We start from the raw sequence: 14,089 nt of genomic DNA on the forward strand, positions 1-14,089 counted from the left end.
GAATGCAGGCATCGATCCCACTAGCTCACACATGCAAAGCATTTGAGCTAATTCCCCAGCCGTTTGTAATTTCCGCAAGAAGCAACCTAGAGGGTCCAGTCTTGTCAGGCTATGCTGTTGGTGGACTTGTTTGTTTACGTGCCAGCACTTGCAGAGGCTTGGTGCATTTCAACAATTGAGCAAAATAGCAAATGGCCGGTTAGCTCAGTTGGTTAGAGTGTGGTGCTAATAACGCCAAGGTCATGGGTTCGATCCCCGTACTGGCTATGATATACATTTTGAGTGTCAAAATTGTGAGTCACATGCATGTGAATTGTCAAGGGTGAAAAAAAATTAGTGAATTGCCGAAATAGCTCAGTTGGGAGAGCGTTAGACTGAAGATCTAAAGGTCCCTGGTTCGATCCCGGGTTTCGGCATTTGTATTTGTTCTTTCTTGATGCTCTGGCTTCAAGGAAACTATCCACAGCTTTGTTTGTGGGCCTCAATGGTGTGTACTACGCTGCTCCTCTGAAAGTAAGTAATTTCTTGCTTTTTCATCTGACATTTTGACATCAGTGTTACAGGAAAGTTGCTTGTCATTGTTACATGACAGTAGGTTGTCGTAAGACAAGGCTGCATGAAGTGTGAACTGGAGCTTTCTTGGATCCACAAAAAAAAATGTTTTTGGGGAATGCGGGCATCGATCCCACTACCTATAGCATGCTAAGCAAACACAATACCAATTGATCAAATTCCCCAGCTGTTTGGAATTGCCACAAGGAGCAACCAAGAGTGTCCAGTCTTGTCAGGCTATGCTGTTGGTGGACTTGTTAGTTTGTGCTCCAGCACTTGCAGAGGCTCGGTGCATCTCAACAACTGTGCTCTGTAGCCAGCGGCCGGTTAGCTCAGTTGGTTAGAGTGTGTGATACGCTGCTCTCTGAAAGTAAATAATGTCTTTCTTTTTCATCTGACATTGTGACATCAGGGTTACATGAGAGTTTCTTGTCATTGTTACATGACAGTTTCTTGTCATTGTTTACATGACAGTAGGTTGTCGTAAGACAAGGCTGCATGAAGTGTGAACTGGAGTTTTCTTGGATCCATGAAAGAATTTGCTTTTGGAGAATGCAGGCATCGATCCCACTACCTCACGCATGCAAAGCATTTGAGCTAATTCCCCAGCCGTTTGGAATTTCCGCAAGAAGCAACCTAGAGGGTCCAGTCTTGTCAGGCTATGCTGTTGGTGGACTTGTTTGTTTACGTGCCAGCACTTGCAGAGGCTCGGTGCATTTCAACAATTGAGCAAAATAGCAAATGGCCGGTTAGCTCAGTTGGTTAGAGTGTGGTGCTAATAACTCCAAGGTCATGGGTTTGATCCCCGTACTGGCTATGCAGTAAATTTTGAGTGTCAAAATTGTGAGTCACATGCATGTGAAATGTCAAGGGTGCCACAGAAATAAAGTTAGTGAATTGCCGAAATAGCTCAGTTGGGAGAGCGTTAGACTGAAGATCTAAAGGTCCCTGGTTCGATCCCGGGTTTCGGCATTTGTATTTGTTCTTTCTTCTGGCTTCAAGGAAACTATCCACAGCTTTGTTTGTGGGCCTCAATGGTGTGTGCTACGCTGCTCCTCTGAAAGTAAGTAATTTCTTGCTTTTTCATCTGACATTTTGACATCAGTGTTACAGGAAAGTTGCTTGTCATTGTTACATGACAGTAGGTTGTCGTAAGACAAGGCTGCATGAAGTGTGAACTGGAGCTTTCTTGGATCCACAAAAAAAAATGTTTTTGGGGAATGCGGGCATCGATCCCACTACCTCACGCATGCTAAGCAAACACAATACCAATTGATCAAATTCCCCAGCTGTTTGGAATTGCCACAAGGAGCAACCAAGACTGTCCAGTCTTGTCAGGCTATGCTGTTGGTGGACTTGTTAGTTTGTGCTCCAGCACTTGCAGAGGCTCGGTGCATCTCAACAACTGTGCTCTGTAGCCAGCGGCCGGTTAGCTCAGTTGGTTAGAGTGTGTGATACGCTGCTCTCTGAAAGTAAGTAATGTCTTTCTTTTTCATCTGACATTGTGACATCAGGGTTACATGAGAGTTTCTTGTCATTGTTACATGACAGTTTCTTGTCATTGTTTACATGACAGTAGGTTGTCGTAAGACAAGGCTGCATGAAGTGTGAACTGGAGTTTTCTTGGATCCATGAAAGAATATGCTTTTGGAGAATGCAGGCATCGATCCCACTACCTCACGCATGCAAAGCATTTGAGCTAATTCCCCAGCCGTTTGGAATTTCCGCAAGAAGCAACCTAAAGGGTACCTTGTCAGGCTATGCTGTTGGTGGACTTGTTTGTTTACGTGCCAGCACTTGCACACTTGCAGAGGCTCAGTGCATTTCAACAATTGAGCAAAATAGCAAATGGCCGGTTAGCTCAGTTGGTTAGAGTGTGGTGCTAATAACGCCAAGGTCATGGGTTCGATCCCCGTACTGGCTATGATATACATTTTGAGTGTCAAAATTGTGAGTCACATGCATGTGAATTGTCAAGGGTGAAAAAAAATTAGTAAATTGCCGAAATAGCTCAGTTGGGAGAGCGTTAGACTGAAGATCTAAAGGTCCCTGGTTCGATCCCGGGTTTCGGCATTTGTATTTGTTCTTTCTTGATGCTCTGGCTTCAAGGAAACTATCCACAGCTTTGTTTGTGGGCCTCAATGGTGTGTACTACGCTGCTCCTCTGAAAGTAAGTAATTTCTTGCTTTTTCATCTGACATTTTGACATCAGTGTTACAGGAAAGTTGCTTGTCATTGTTACATGACAGTAGGTTGTCGTAAGACAAGGCTGCATGAAGTGTGAACTGGAGCTTTCTTGGATCCACAAAAAAAAATGTTTTTGGGGAATGCGGGCATCGATCCCACTACCTAAGCAAACACAATACCAATTGATCAAATTCCCCAGCTGTTTGGAATTGCCACAAGGAGCAACCAAGAGTGTCCAGTCTTGTCAGGCTATGCTGTTGGTGGACTTGTTAGTTTGTGCTCCAGCACTTGCAGAGGCTCGGTGCATCTCAACAACTGTGCTCTGTAGCCAGCGGCCGGTTAGCTCAGTTGGTTAGAGTGTGTGATACGCTGCTCTCTGAAAGTAAGTAATGTCTTTCTTTTTCATCTGACATTGTGACATCAGTGTTACATGAGAGTTTCTTGTCATTGTTACATGACAGTTTCTTGTCATTGTTTACATGACAGTAGGTTGTCGTAAGACAAGGCTGCATGAAGTGTGAACTGGAGTTTTCTTGGATCCATGAAAGAATTTGCTTTTGGAGAATGCAGGCATCGATCCCACTAGCTCACACATGCAAAGCATTTGAGCTAATTCCCCAGCCGTTTGTAATTTCCGCAAGAAGCAACCTAGAGGGTCCAGTCTTGTCAGGCTATGCTGTTGGTGGACTTGTTTGTTTACGTGCCAGCACTTGCAGAGGCTTGGTGCATTTCAACAATTGAGCAAAATAGCAAATGGCCGGTTAGCTCAGTTGGTTAGAGTGTGGTGCTAATAACGCCAAGGTCATGGGTTCGATCCCCGTACTGGCTATGATATACATTTTGAGTGTCAAAATTGTGAGTCACATGCATGTGAATTGTCAAGGGTGAAAAAAAATTAGTGAATTGCCGAAATAGCTCAGTTGGGAGAGCGTTAGACTGAAGATCTAAAGGTCCCTGGTTCGATCCCGGGTTTCGGCATTTGTATTTGTTCTTTCTTGATGCTCTGGCTTCAAGGAAACTATCCACAGCTTTGTTTGTGGGCCTCAATGGTGTGTACTACGCTGCTCCTCTGAAAGTAAGTAATTTCTTGCTTTTTCATCTGACATTTTGACATCAGTGTTACAGGAAAGTTGCTTGTCATTGTTACATGACAGTAGGTTGTCGTAAGACAAGGCTGCATGAAGTGTGAACTGGAGCTTTCTTGGATCCACAAAAAAAAATGTTTTTGGGGAATGCGGGCATCGATCCCACTACCTATAGCATGCTAAGCAAACACAATACCAATTGATCAAATTCCCCAGCTGTTTGGAATTGCCACAAGGAGCAACCAAGAGTGTCCAGTCTTGTCAGGCTATGCTGTTGGTGGACTTGTTAGTTTGTGCTCCAGCACTTGCAGAGGCTCGGTGCATCTCAACAACTGTGCTCTGTAGCCAGCGGCCGGTTAGCTCAGTTGGTTAGAGTGTGTGATACGCTGCTCTCTGAAAGTAAATAATGTCTTTCTTTTTCATCTGACATTGTGACATCAGGGTTACATGAGAGTTTCTTGTCATTGTTACATGACAGTTTCTTGTCATTGTTTACATGACAGTAGGTTGTCGTAAGACAAGGCTGCATGAAGTGTGAACTGGAGTTTTCTTGGATCCATGTAAGGGAATACCCCCCTGAATTGGACAAAAATGAATGGCAAGATATTGGCATTGGACAAACCATATACACGATGTCCAATACCACCCAAAGCGGCGTTGATTCGTGCAAAGTATATGGCAAATGCCATATGGCAATTTTGATATCAAATTTTTTTTTTTTAATTACATGCGCATAAGGCATATGTTTTGTCCATTTGCAATATGATTTCATAGGAAGTCAAAAGTCAAAAGTCAAAAATGTCAAAATTTGGTAAAAAACTTCACACATCCTTAAAAAAGTGCTTTCTGGACCGTTTTTCAAAATTCTTTCAATTTTTATGTCAATTACACATGTATAAGAACTTTATCAACATACTTTAGTCATACTTTATTATCATTTTTTTTATTTTTTTACTTGTGCATAAGGCATATGTTTTCTCCATTTGGAATATGATTTCATAGGAAGTCAAAAGTCAAAAGTCAAAAATGTCAAAATTTGGTAAAAAACTTCACACATCCTTAAAAAAGTGCTTTCTGGACCGTTTTTCAAAATTCTTTCGAATTTTGTGTCAATTACACACGTATAAGAACTGTATCAACATACTTTATTCGTATTTTATTATCATAATTTTTTTTTTTTTTTTACTTGTGCATAAGGCATATGTTTTGTCCATTTGCAATATGATTTAATAGGATGTCAAAAGTCGAAAATGTGATTTTTTTTTAAACTTTAAAAACTAAAAAAAGTGCTTTCTGGACCGTTTTTCGAAACTGTTTCGATTTTAAGACAATTAATCATGTGTAAGAAGTGTATGAATATACTTTTGTAAAATGTTTTATCATAATTTTATTTTTTTTACTTGTGCATAAGGAAGATGATTTGTCCATTTGCAATATGATTTCACAGGAAGTCAAAAGTCAAAGTCAAAAGTCAATTTTTTGGGGGGCCAAAATTGACTGAACTGATGAACTCGGGACGGCCGGGCAGTGATAGTTGTTCATTTCCATCACTCGTTGTGTTGATTTCATCATGTCCATTTGGTGATGTTTTTTCACTATAGAATCATATTGCAAAAGCGCGTGCAACTGGTAACCGGAAAAAAAAAATGATGATTTCATTATGTCCATTTGTTTATGTTTCCTTACTTTTTCAAAGTCACTGTGCATTTGCAATATGTTTTAATGAGCAGGTACCATCACGAATTTGTCATGCTCAAAATTCAAACTATACTTTGCTCAAACTATACCTTTGTCAACTTGTATTATCATAATTTTTTTTTGTTTTACTTGTGCATAAGGCATATGTTTTGTCCATTTGCAATATGATATCATAGGAAGTCAAAAGTCAAAGTCAAAAGTAACGATTTTCCTCCGTGCAACTGGTGATCTGAAATGTGCAACTGGTGATCTGAAATGTGCAACTGGTAACCCCCCAAAAAAAATTGGATTCTATGTTTCCTTACTTTTTCAAAGTCACTGTGCATTTGCAATATGTTTTAATGGGCAGGTACCATCACGAATTTGTCATGCTATAAAAATCCTGCAGGAATGTGAAATTGACTGGCCGGATGAACTCGGGATGGCTTTGCAGTGATTCTGGGTCATCTCAATCGCTCGTTTGGGTTGATTTCAGAATGTCGCTTTTGGTGATGTTTTTTCACTATAGAATCATATTGCAAATGCACGTGCAACTGGTCACCCAAAAAAAAAAAAAAAAATGTTTTTTGTTTATGTTTCCTTACTTTTTCAAAGTCACTGTGCATTTGCAATATGTTTCAATGGGCAGGTACCATCACGAATTGGTCATGCTATAAAAATCCTGCAGGAATGTGAAATTGACTGGCCCGATGAACTCGGGATGGCTTTGCAGTGATTCTGGGTCATCTCAATCGCTCGTTTGGGTTGATTTCAGAATGTCGCATTTGGTGATGTTTTTTCACTATAGAATCATATTGCAAATGCACGTGCAACTGGTCACCCAAAAATAAAAAAAAATTGTTTATGTTTCCTTACTTTTTCAAAGTCACTGTGCATTTGCAATATGTTTTAATGGGCAGGTACCATCACGAATTGGTCATGCTATAAAAATCCTGCAGGAATGTGAAATTGACTGGCCCGATGAACTCGGGATGGCTTTGCAGTGATTCTGGGTCATCTCAATCGCTCGTTTGGGTTGATTTCAGAATGTCGCATTTGGTGATGTTTTTTCACTATAGAATCATATTGCAAATGCACGTGCAACTGGTCACCCAAAAATAAAAAAAATTTGTTTATGTTTCCTTACTTTTTCAAAGTCACTGTGCATTTGCAATATGTTTTAATGGGCAGGTATCATCACGAATTGGTCATGCTATAAAAATCCTGCAGGAATGTGAAATTGACTGGCCCGATGAACTCGGGATGGCTTTGCAGTGATTCTGGTTCATCTCAATCGCTCGTTAGGGTAGATTTCAGAATGTCGCATTTGGTGATGTTTTTTCACTATAGAATCATATTGCAAATGCACGTGCAACTGGTCACCCAAAAATAAAAAAAAATTGTTTATGTTTCCTTACTTTTTCAAAGTCACTGTGCATTTGCAATATGTTTTAATGGGCAGGTACCATCACCAATTGGTCATGCTATAAAAATCCTGCAGGAATGTGAAATTGACTGGCCCGATGAACTCGGGATGGCTTTGCAGTGATTCTGGTTCATCTCAATCGCTCGTTAGGGTTGATTTCAGAATGTCGCTTTTGGTGATGGTACCTCACTGTTTAAACATATTGCAAATGTACAAGAGTCAAGTGGACAAGAGTCCATCAGTCAATTAGATATCATTCTGACACCAAACTGATACAAACTGACACCAAACCCACTTTTTCCAACTCGTTAAGTAGCCAACTATTACATACTTCAGAGCTGGCCCAAAATTCACAACGCCTTCGGTTCAAACCATAAAAAAACCATAAAACACGTAGTTACGTTCTAGCTGCGGGTCCATTTCTTATGTTATCTGTTAGCCTAGCTGAGGCGACCCCGAATCCCAAGTTTCGGCTCGATAGGTCATTTGGTGTCCGAGAAAAACCCTAATTGGTGCTGAAAATCCACTTTTTCCATGCCTTGCTACAGGGTCCTTGAACGAGCTATCGGACAGAAACGTTGGGGTCCGTCTCTATGGGCCGAGCCGGTTTCAATGCACCTAGCCTTGCATCTCTGAGACTTTTCTAAACGTCGTCATTTTCGTAATGGTCAAAATGAATTGAAGGTATTGCAAATGTACGAGGCTGTTTCTCGGTCCGAGAACCGTCTAGAGCCACGTAACTCACCACGTACCATCGACCGGAGGTCTAGAACAGGTTTCTAAAGTTTCGGAACTCTAGGTCTGACGGTTCTTTTTTAGCTCCAACAAAGCTAACTATTGCAGCCACTGTCTGTCTCTACGAACCCCAATACGTCCCTCCATCCAAGTTGTGTTTTAGTGTGATTTTTTTTTCCTTTGATTTTTTTGGGGAAAAATGACTGATTTACAGTTCATGGGGGTTGCCTAATCACATATATGAAGTTTTGGACAGATCTGACTTTTTTAACCCTTCGAAACAGCCCCTGAGACACCAATTATGGCACTTCCGGTTGGCACAGGAAGCTATAAATCAACACATATCCTCATTGGGGTATGCTGTTACAGAATCCTGAGTTTTAAGCCTTACGTTAAGAATTGACTGATTTACACAGGGTTGAATGCACTATGTCTATCAAACTGCAGACAGGGTATGGGTAAACACTTTTAGGGTGATTTTAACCACTTCCGGTTGGTCCAGGAAGCTTAGATTCGACACAGGTAGACCTCATAGTGGCCTGATGGACTGTCTTAGAAGACAGGTTCATAAGGCATTCATAACCCACATAGGCTTCAGGTTGAATTTAGAGGTGCAGGCAATGTATTCCTATGGGGAGAGAAGTCAAAGCAAGCTGTTTCAAGTAAACACCTTCTTTTTACTGTGAAGGGTTAATGCCACACGGTCAAGGTTAGGCTTGCACGGATCGGGAGGACCTCAGGAACGCACCTGAGGTCGAATTGTGCTTCTCACCCTAACGGTTCTCTCACTGCCACCCAAAATCAAATGACATTGTGGGGCAGGCTTCATTTTGGGCCTTCTTTTTTTCAAGTTCGCTGCACTCAGAACGAGCTACGGTCAAGCGGGGCGTCTCGCTGAAATCGGCACAGTCTGGAGACTATGGTGATGCCATTTTTTGTGTTGATTTCAGAATGACATTTTGGTGATGGTCCCTCTCCGTTTAAACATATTGCAAATGCACAAAAGTCAACTAGCAAGTCAGTGTCCATCAGTCAATTAGATGTCATTATGACACCAAACGGATATCAATTGACACCAAACCCACTTTTTCCTACTCATTTAGAAGCCAACTATCACATATGTCAGAGCAGGCCCATAATTCACAGCGCCTTCAGTTTAAAACATAATAAAAAGGTAAAACACATAGTTAAATTCTAGCTGCGGGTCCAGTTCGGACATTATGTGAAGTCCTATGTGAGGCGACCCCGAATCCCGAGTTTCGGCTCGATAGGTCATTTGGTGTCCGAGAAAAACCCTAATTGGTGCTGAAAATCCACTTTTTTTCCATGCCTTGCTACGGGGTCCTTGAACGAGCTATCGGACAGAAATGTTGGGGTCCGTCTCTATGGGCCGAGCCGGTTTCAATGCACCTAGCCTTGCGTCTCTGAGACTTTTCTAAACGTCGTCATTTTTGTGATGGTCAAAATGAATTGAAGGTATTGCAAATGTACGAGGCTGTTTCTCGGTCCGAGAACCGTCTAGAGCCACGTACCATCGACCGGAGGTCTAGAACAGGTTTCTAAAGTTTCGGAACTCTAGGTCTGACGGTTCTTTTTTAGCTCCAACAAAGCTAACTATTGCAGCCACTGTCTGTCTCTACGCACCCCAATACGTCCCTCCTTCCAAGTTGTGTTTTAGTGTGATTTTTTTTTCCTTTGAAATTTTTGGGGAAAAATGACTGATTTACAGTTCATGGGGGTTGCCTAATCACACATATGAAGTTTTGGAAAGATCAGACTTTTTTAACCCCTCGAAACAGCCCCTGAGACACCAATTATGGCACTTCCGGTTGGCACAGGAAGCTATAAATCAACACATATCCTCATTGGGGTATGCTGTTACAGAATCCTGAGTTTTAAGTCCTTACGTTAAGAACTGACTGATTTACACAGGGTTGAATGCACTATGTCTGTCAAACTGCAGGCAGGGTATGGGTAAACACTTTTAGGGGCATTTTAACCACTTCCGGTTGGTCCAGGAAGCTCAGAATCAACACAGGTAGACCTCATAGTGGCTTGATGGACTGGTACCGAAGACAGGTTCATACGGCATTCATAACCCATATAGACTTCAGGTTGAAATTAGGGGTGCAGGCAATGTATTCCTATGGGGAGAGATGACACTGTAATCTGTGAGATCAAAAAACACTGTTTTACTGTTAAGGGTTAATGCCACACGGTCAAGGTTAGGCTTGCACGGATCGGGAGGACCTTAGGAACATTCATGTGGTGGAATTTTTCTTCTCACCTAAACGGTTCTCTCACTGTCACTCAAAAGCAAATGACATTGTGGGGCAGGCTTCATTTTGGGCCTACTTTTCTAATGGTCGTTGCGCTTAGACCGAGCGAGCTACGGTCAAGCGGGATAGCTCGTTGAACTCAGCACAGTCTGGAGACTATGGTGATGCCATTTTTTGTGTTGATTTCAGAATGCCATTTTGGTGATGGTCCCTCTCCGTTTAAACATATTGCAAATGCACAAAAGTCAACTAGCAAGTCAGTGTCCATCAGTCAATTAGATGTCATTATGACACCAAACCCACTTTTTACTACTCATTTAGAAGCCAACTATCACATATGTCAGAGCAGTCCCATAATTCACAGCGCCTTTAGTTTAAAACATAATAAAAAGGTAAAACACATAGTTACGTTCTAGCTGCGGGTCCAGTTTGGACATTATGTGAAGTCCTATGTGAGGCGACCCCGAATCCCAAGTTTCGGCTCGATAGGTCATTTGGTGTCCGAGAAAACCTTAATTGGTGCTGAAAATCCAGTTTTTCCCATGCCTTGCTACAGGGTCCTTGAACGAGCTATCGGACAGAAACGTTGGGGTCCGTCTCTATGGGCCGAGCCGGTTTCAATGCACCTAGCCTTGCATCTCTGAGACTTTTCTAAACGTCGTCATTTTCGTAATGGTCAAAATGAATTGAAGGTATTGCAAATGTACGAGGCTGTTTCTCGGTCCGAGAACCGTCTAGAGCCACGTAACTCACCACGTACCATCGACCGGAGGTCTAGAACAGGTTTCTAAAGTTTCGGAACTCTAGGTCTGACGGTTCTTTTTTAGCTCCAACAAAGCTAACTATTGCAGCCACTGTCTGTCTCTACGCACCCCAATACGTCCCTCCATCCAAGTTGTGTTTTAGTGTGATTTTTTTTTCCTTTGATTTTTTGGGGGAAAAATGACTGATTTACAGTTCATGGGGGTTGCCTAATCACATATATGAAGTTTTGGACAGATCTGACTTTTTTAACCCTTCGAAACAGCCCCTGAGACAACAATTATGGCACTTCCGGTTGACACAGGAAGGTATAAATCAACACATATCCTCATTGGGGTATGCTGTTACAGAATCCTGAGTTTTAAGTCCTTACGTTAAGAATTGACTGATTTACACAGGGTTGAATGCACTATGTCTATCAAACTGCAGACAGGGTATGGGTAAACACTTTTAGGGTGATTTTAACCACTTCCGGTTGGTCCAGGAAGCTTAGAATCAACACAGGTAGACCTCATAGTGGCCTGATGGACTGGTACCGAAGACAGGTTCATACGGCATTCATAACCCATATAGACTTCAGGTTGAAATTAGGGGTGCAGGCAATGTATTCCTATGGGGAGAGATGACACTGTAATCTGTGAGATCAAAAAACACTGTTTTACTGTTAAGGGTTAATGCCACACGGTCAAGGTTAGGCTTGCACGGATCGAGAGGACCTTAGGAACATTCGTGTGGTGGAATTTGTCTTCTCACCCTAACGGTTCTCTCACTCTCACCCAAAATCAAATGACATTGTGGGGCAGGCTACATTTTGGGCCTACTTTCTAATGGTCGCTGCGCCTAGACCGAGCGAGCTACGGTCAAGAGGGATATCTCGTTGAACTCGGCACGGCCTAGGGATTATGGTAATGCCATTTCCTGCTCTCTGTGTCTTTAAGCACCGCACTTTATCACTCCATCCTTCCTGTGTGTGTGTGAGGGAGGTTTTCTTTGACATCTGTTGGGAGAAATGACTGATTTACAGTTCAGAAGGGTTACCTAGTCACACATATGACATTTTGGAGAGATCAGACTTTTTTAACCCCTCGAAACAGCCCCTGAGACACCAATTATGGCACTTCCGGTTGGCACAGGAAGCTATAAGTTAACACATATCTTGGTTGACATAGCCACTTACAGAATCCTGAGTTTTAAGTCTTTACGTTAAGAATTGACTGATCTACACAGGGTTGAATGCACTATGTCTATCAAACTGCAGGCAGTGTATGGGTATACACTTTTAGGGTGATTTTAACCACTTCCGGTTGCTCCAGGAAGCTTAGATTCGACACAGGTAGACCTCATAGTTGCCTGATGGACTGTCTTAGAAGACAGGTTCATAAGGCATTCATAACCCACATAGGCTTCAGGTTGAATTTAGAGGTGCAGGCAATGTATTCCTATGGGGAGAGAAGTCAAAGCAAGCTGTTTCAAGTAAACACCTTCTTTTTACTGTGAAGGGTTAATGCCACACGGTCAAGGTTAGGCTTGCACGGATCGGGAGGACCTCAGGAACGCACCTGAGGTCGAATTGTGCTTCTCACCCTAACGGTTCTCTCACTGCCACCCAAAATCAAATGACATTGTGGGGCAGGCTTCATTTTGGGCCTTCTTTTTTTCAAGTTCGCTGCACTCAGAACGAGCTACGGTCAAGCGGGGCGTCTCGCTGAAATCGGCACAGTCTGGAGACTATGGTGATGCCATTTTTTGTGTTGATTTCAGAATGACATTTTGGTGATGGTCCCTCTCCGTTTAAACATATTGCAAATGCACAAAAGTCAACTAGCAAGTCAGTGTCCATCAGTCAATTAGATGTCATTATGACACCAAACGGATATCAATTGACACCAAACCCACTTTTTACTACTCATTTAGAAGCCAACTATCACATATGTCAGAGCAGGCCCATAATTCACAGCGCCTTCAGTTTAAAACATAATAAAAAGGTAAAACACATAGTTACGTTCTAGCTGCGGGTCCAGTTCGGACATTATGTGAAGTCCTATGTGAGGCGACCCCGAATCCCGAGTTTCGGCTCGATAGGTCATTTGGTGTCCGAGAAAAACCCTAACTGGTGCTGAAAATCCACTTTTTTCCATGCCTTGCTACAGGGTCCTTGAACGAGCAATCGGACAGAAACGTTGGGGTCCGTCTCTATGGGCCGAGCCGGTTTCAATGCACCTAGCCTTAAGTCTCTGAGACTTTTCTAAACGTCGTCATTTTTGTGATGGTCAAAATGAATTGAAGGTATTGCAAACGTACGAGGCTGTTTCTCGGTCCGAGAACCGTCTAGAGCCACGTAACTCACCACGTACCATCGACCGGAGGTCTAGAACAGGTTTCTAAAGTTTCGGAACTCTAGGTCTGACGGTTCTTTTTTAGCTCCAACAAAGCTAACTATTGCAGCCACTGTCTGTCTCTACGCACCCCAATACGTCCCTCCATCCAAGTTGTGTTTTAGTGTGATTTTTTTTTCCTTTGATTTTTTGGGGGAAAAATGACTGATTTACAGTTCATGGGGGTTGCCTAATCACATATATGAAGTTTTGGACAGATCAGACTTTTTTAACCCTTCGAAACAGCCCCTGAGACACCAATTATGGCACTTCCGGTTGGCACAGGAAGCTATAAGTCACCACATATCCTCATTGGGGTATGCTTTTACATAATCCTGAGTTTTAAGTCTTTACGTTAAGAACTGAGTTATTTACGGAGGGTTTAGTATGTGTGTGTTATTTCAGAAAATCATAGAAAATCACAGAAATCTCGCAGAGCTCCGCAGCACACTTTAAAAAGATTCGTATGAACACCCTGCAACTGGATCTGTAACCGTTGAAAAAAAAAAAGCCTATTTGTGACCATCAACAAGTTGTCATTGTTCCGTTTCTCTTAAATGACGATAGATAAATGGCTGGTTCTTTTTTTATTGACACCGGAGGCTCCTTGACTTTGACCTGAAGTGGAAAAATAATTTCTCTACTTCCATTTTGGACCTTTAATCCCAGAAAAACGGCCATAACTCAAAAACCGTTGAGGCCTAGACGCCATCTTGTTCGGGGCCAACTGCCCATTATGCCAAACCTACGCTCACCAAGTTTCGGCTTCGAAATATTTTCCGTTTTCGAGATTCGTGATGTTTTGCCAAATTGCCATATGATTCCGTATGCCCTCTTTTGGGAATTTCCGGGATAGCGGAAAAATGGTCCAAAACTTGTTTATTTTATAAAACGGAAACCGAATGTCCGACAAAGTTAATTTGATGACTTCCCGGTAGGTCTGGCCCTACCGCACGGGCCGACGCCGACCGCAAATTTTACAAATGTTTTCGGACGTCTAGTAAGGGACCG

At 42.3% G+C, this 14,089-nt stretch overlaps 7 non-coding genes across 7 annotated transcripts; all 7 read left to right on the forward strand.

The window, feature by feature from the left end:
- The first annotated feature begins 193 nt into the window (after positions 1 to 193).
- Positions 194 to 267, forward strand: trnai-aau (transfer RNA isoleucine (anticodon AAU)). The gene has a single exon. It is a non-coding gene; the product is annotated as a tRNA-Ile (tRNA).
- A 76-nt stretch (positions 268 to 343) lies between these two features.
- On the forward strand, positions 344 to 416 carry trnaf-gaa (transfer RNA phenylalanine (anticodon GAA)). Its single transcript has one exon. It is a non-coding gene; the product is annotated as a tRNA-Phe (tRNA).
- Positions 417 to 1,451: 1,035 nt separating this feature from the next.
- trnaf-gaa (transfer RNA phenylalanine (anticodon GAA)) lies at positions 1,452 to 1,524 on the forward strand. The gene has a single exon. It is a non-coding gene; the product is annotated as a tRNA-Phe (tRNA).
- Positions 1,525 to 2,402: 878 nt separating this feature from the next.
- trnai-aau (transfer RNA isoleucine (anticodon AAU)) lies at positions 2,403 to 2,476 on the forward strand. Its single transcript has one exon. It is a non-coding gene; the product is annotated as a tRNA-Ile (tRNA).
- A 76-nt stretch (positions 2,477 to 2,552) lies between these two features.
- Positions 2,553 to 2,625, forward strand: trnaf-gaa (transfer RNA phenylalanine (anticodon GAA)). The gene has a single exon. It is a non-coding gene; the product is annotated as a tRNA-Phe (tRNA).
- An 869-nt stretch (positions 2,626 to 3,494) lies between these two features.
- On the forward strand, positions 3,495 to 3,568 carry trnai-aau (transfer RNA isoleucine (anticodon AAU)). The gene has a single exon. It is a non-coding gene; the product is annotated as a tRNA-Ile (tRNA).
- A 76-nt stretch (positions 3,569 to 3,644) lies between these two features.
- On the forward strand, positions 3,645 to 3,717 carry trnaf-gaa (transfer RNA phenylalanine (anticodon GAA)). The gene has a single exon. It is a non-coding gene; the product is annotated as a tRNA-Phe (tRNA).
- The last annotated feature ends 10,372 nt before the right edge of the window (positions 3,718 to 14,089 follow it).

This window comes from Oncorhynchus clarkii, unplaced genomic scaffold, assembly GCF_045791955.1.
Source record: "Oncorhynchus clarkii lewisi isolate Uvic-CL-2024 unplaced genomic scaffold, UVic_Ocla_1.0 unplaced_contig_10339_pilon_pilon, whole genome shotgun sequence".
NCBI classification, from domain to species: Eukaryota; Metazoa; Chordata; class Actinopteri; order Salmoniformes; family Salmonidae; genus Oncorhynchus; species Oncorhynchus clarkii.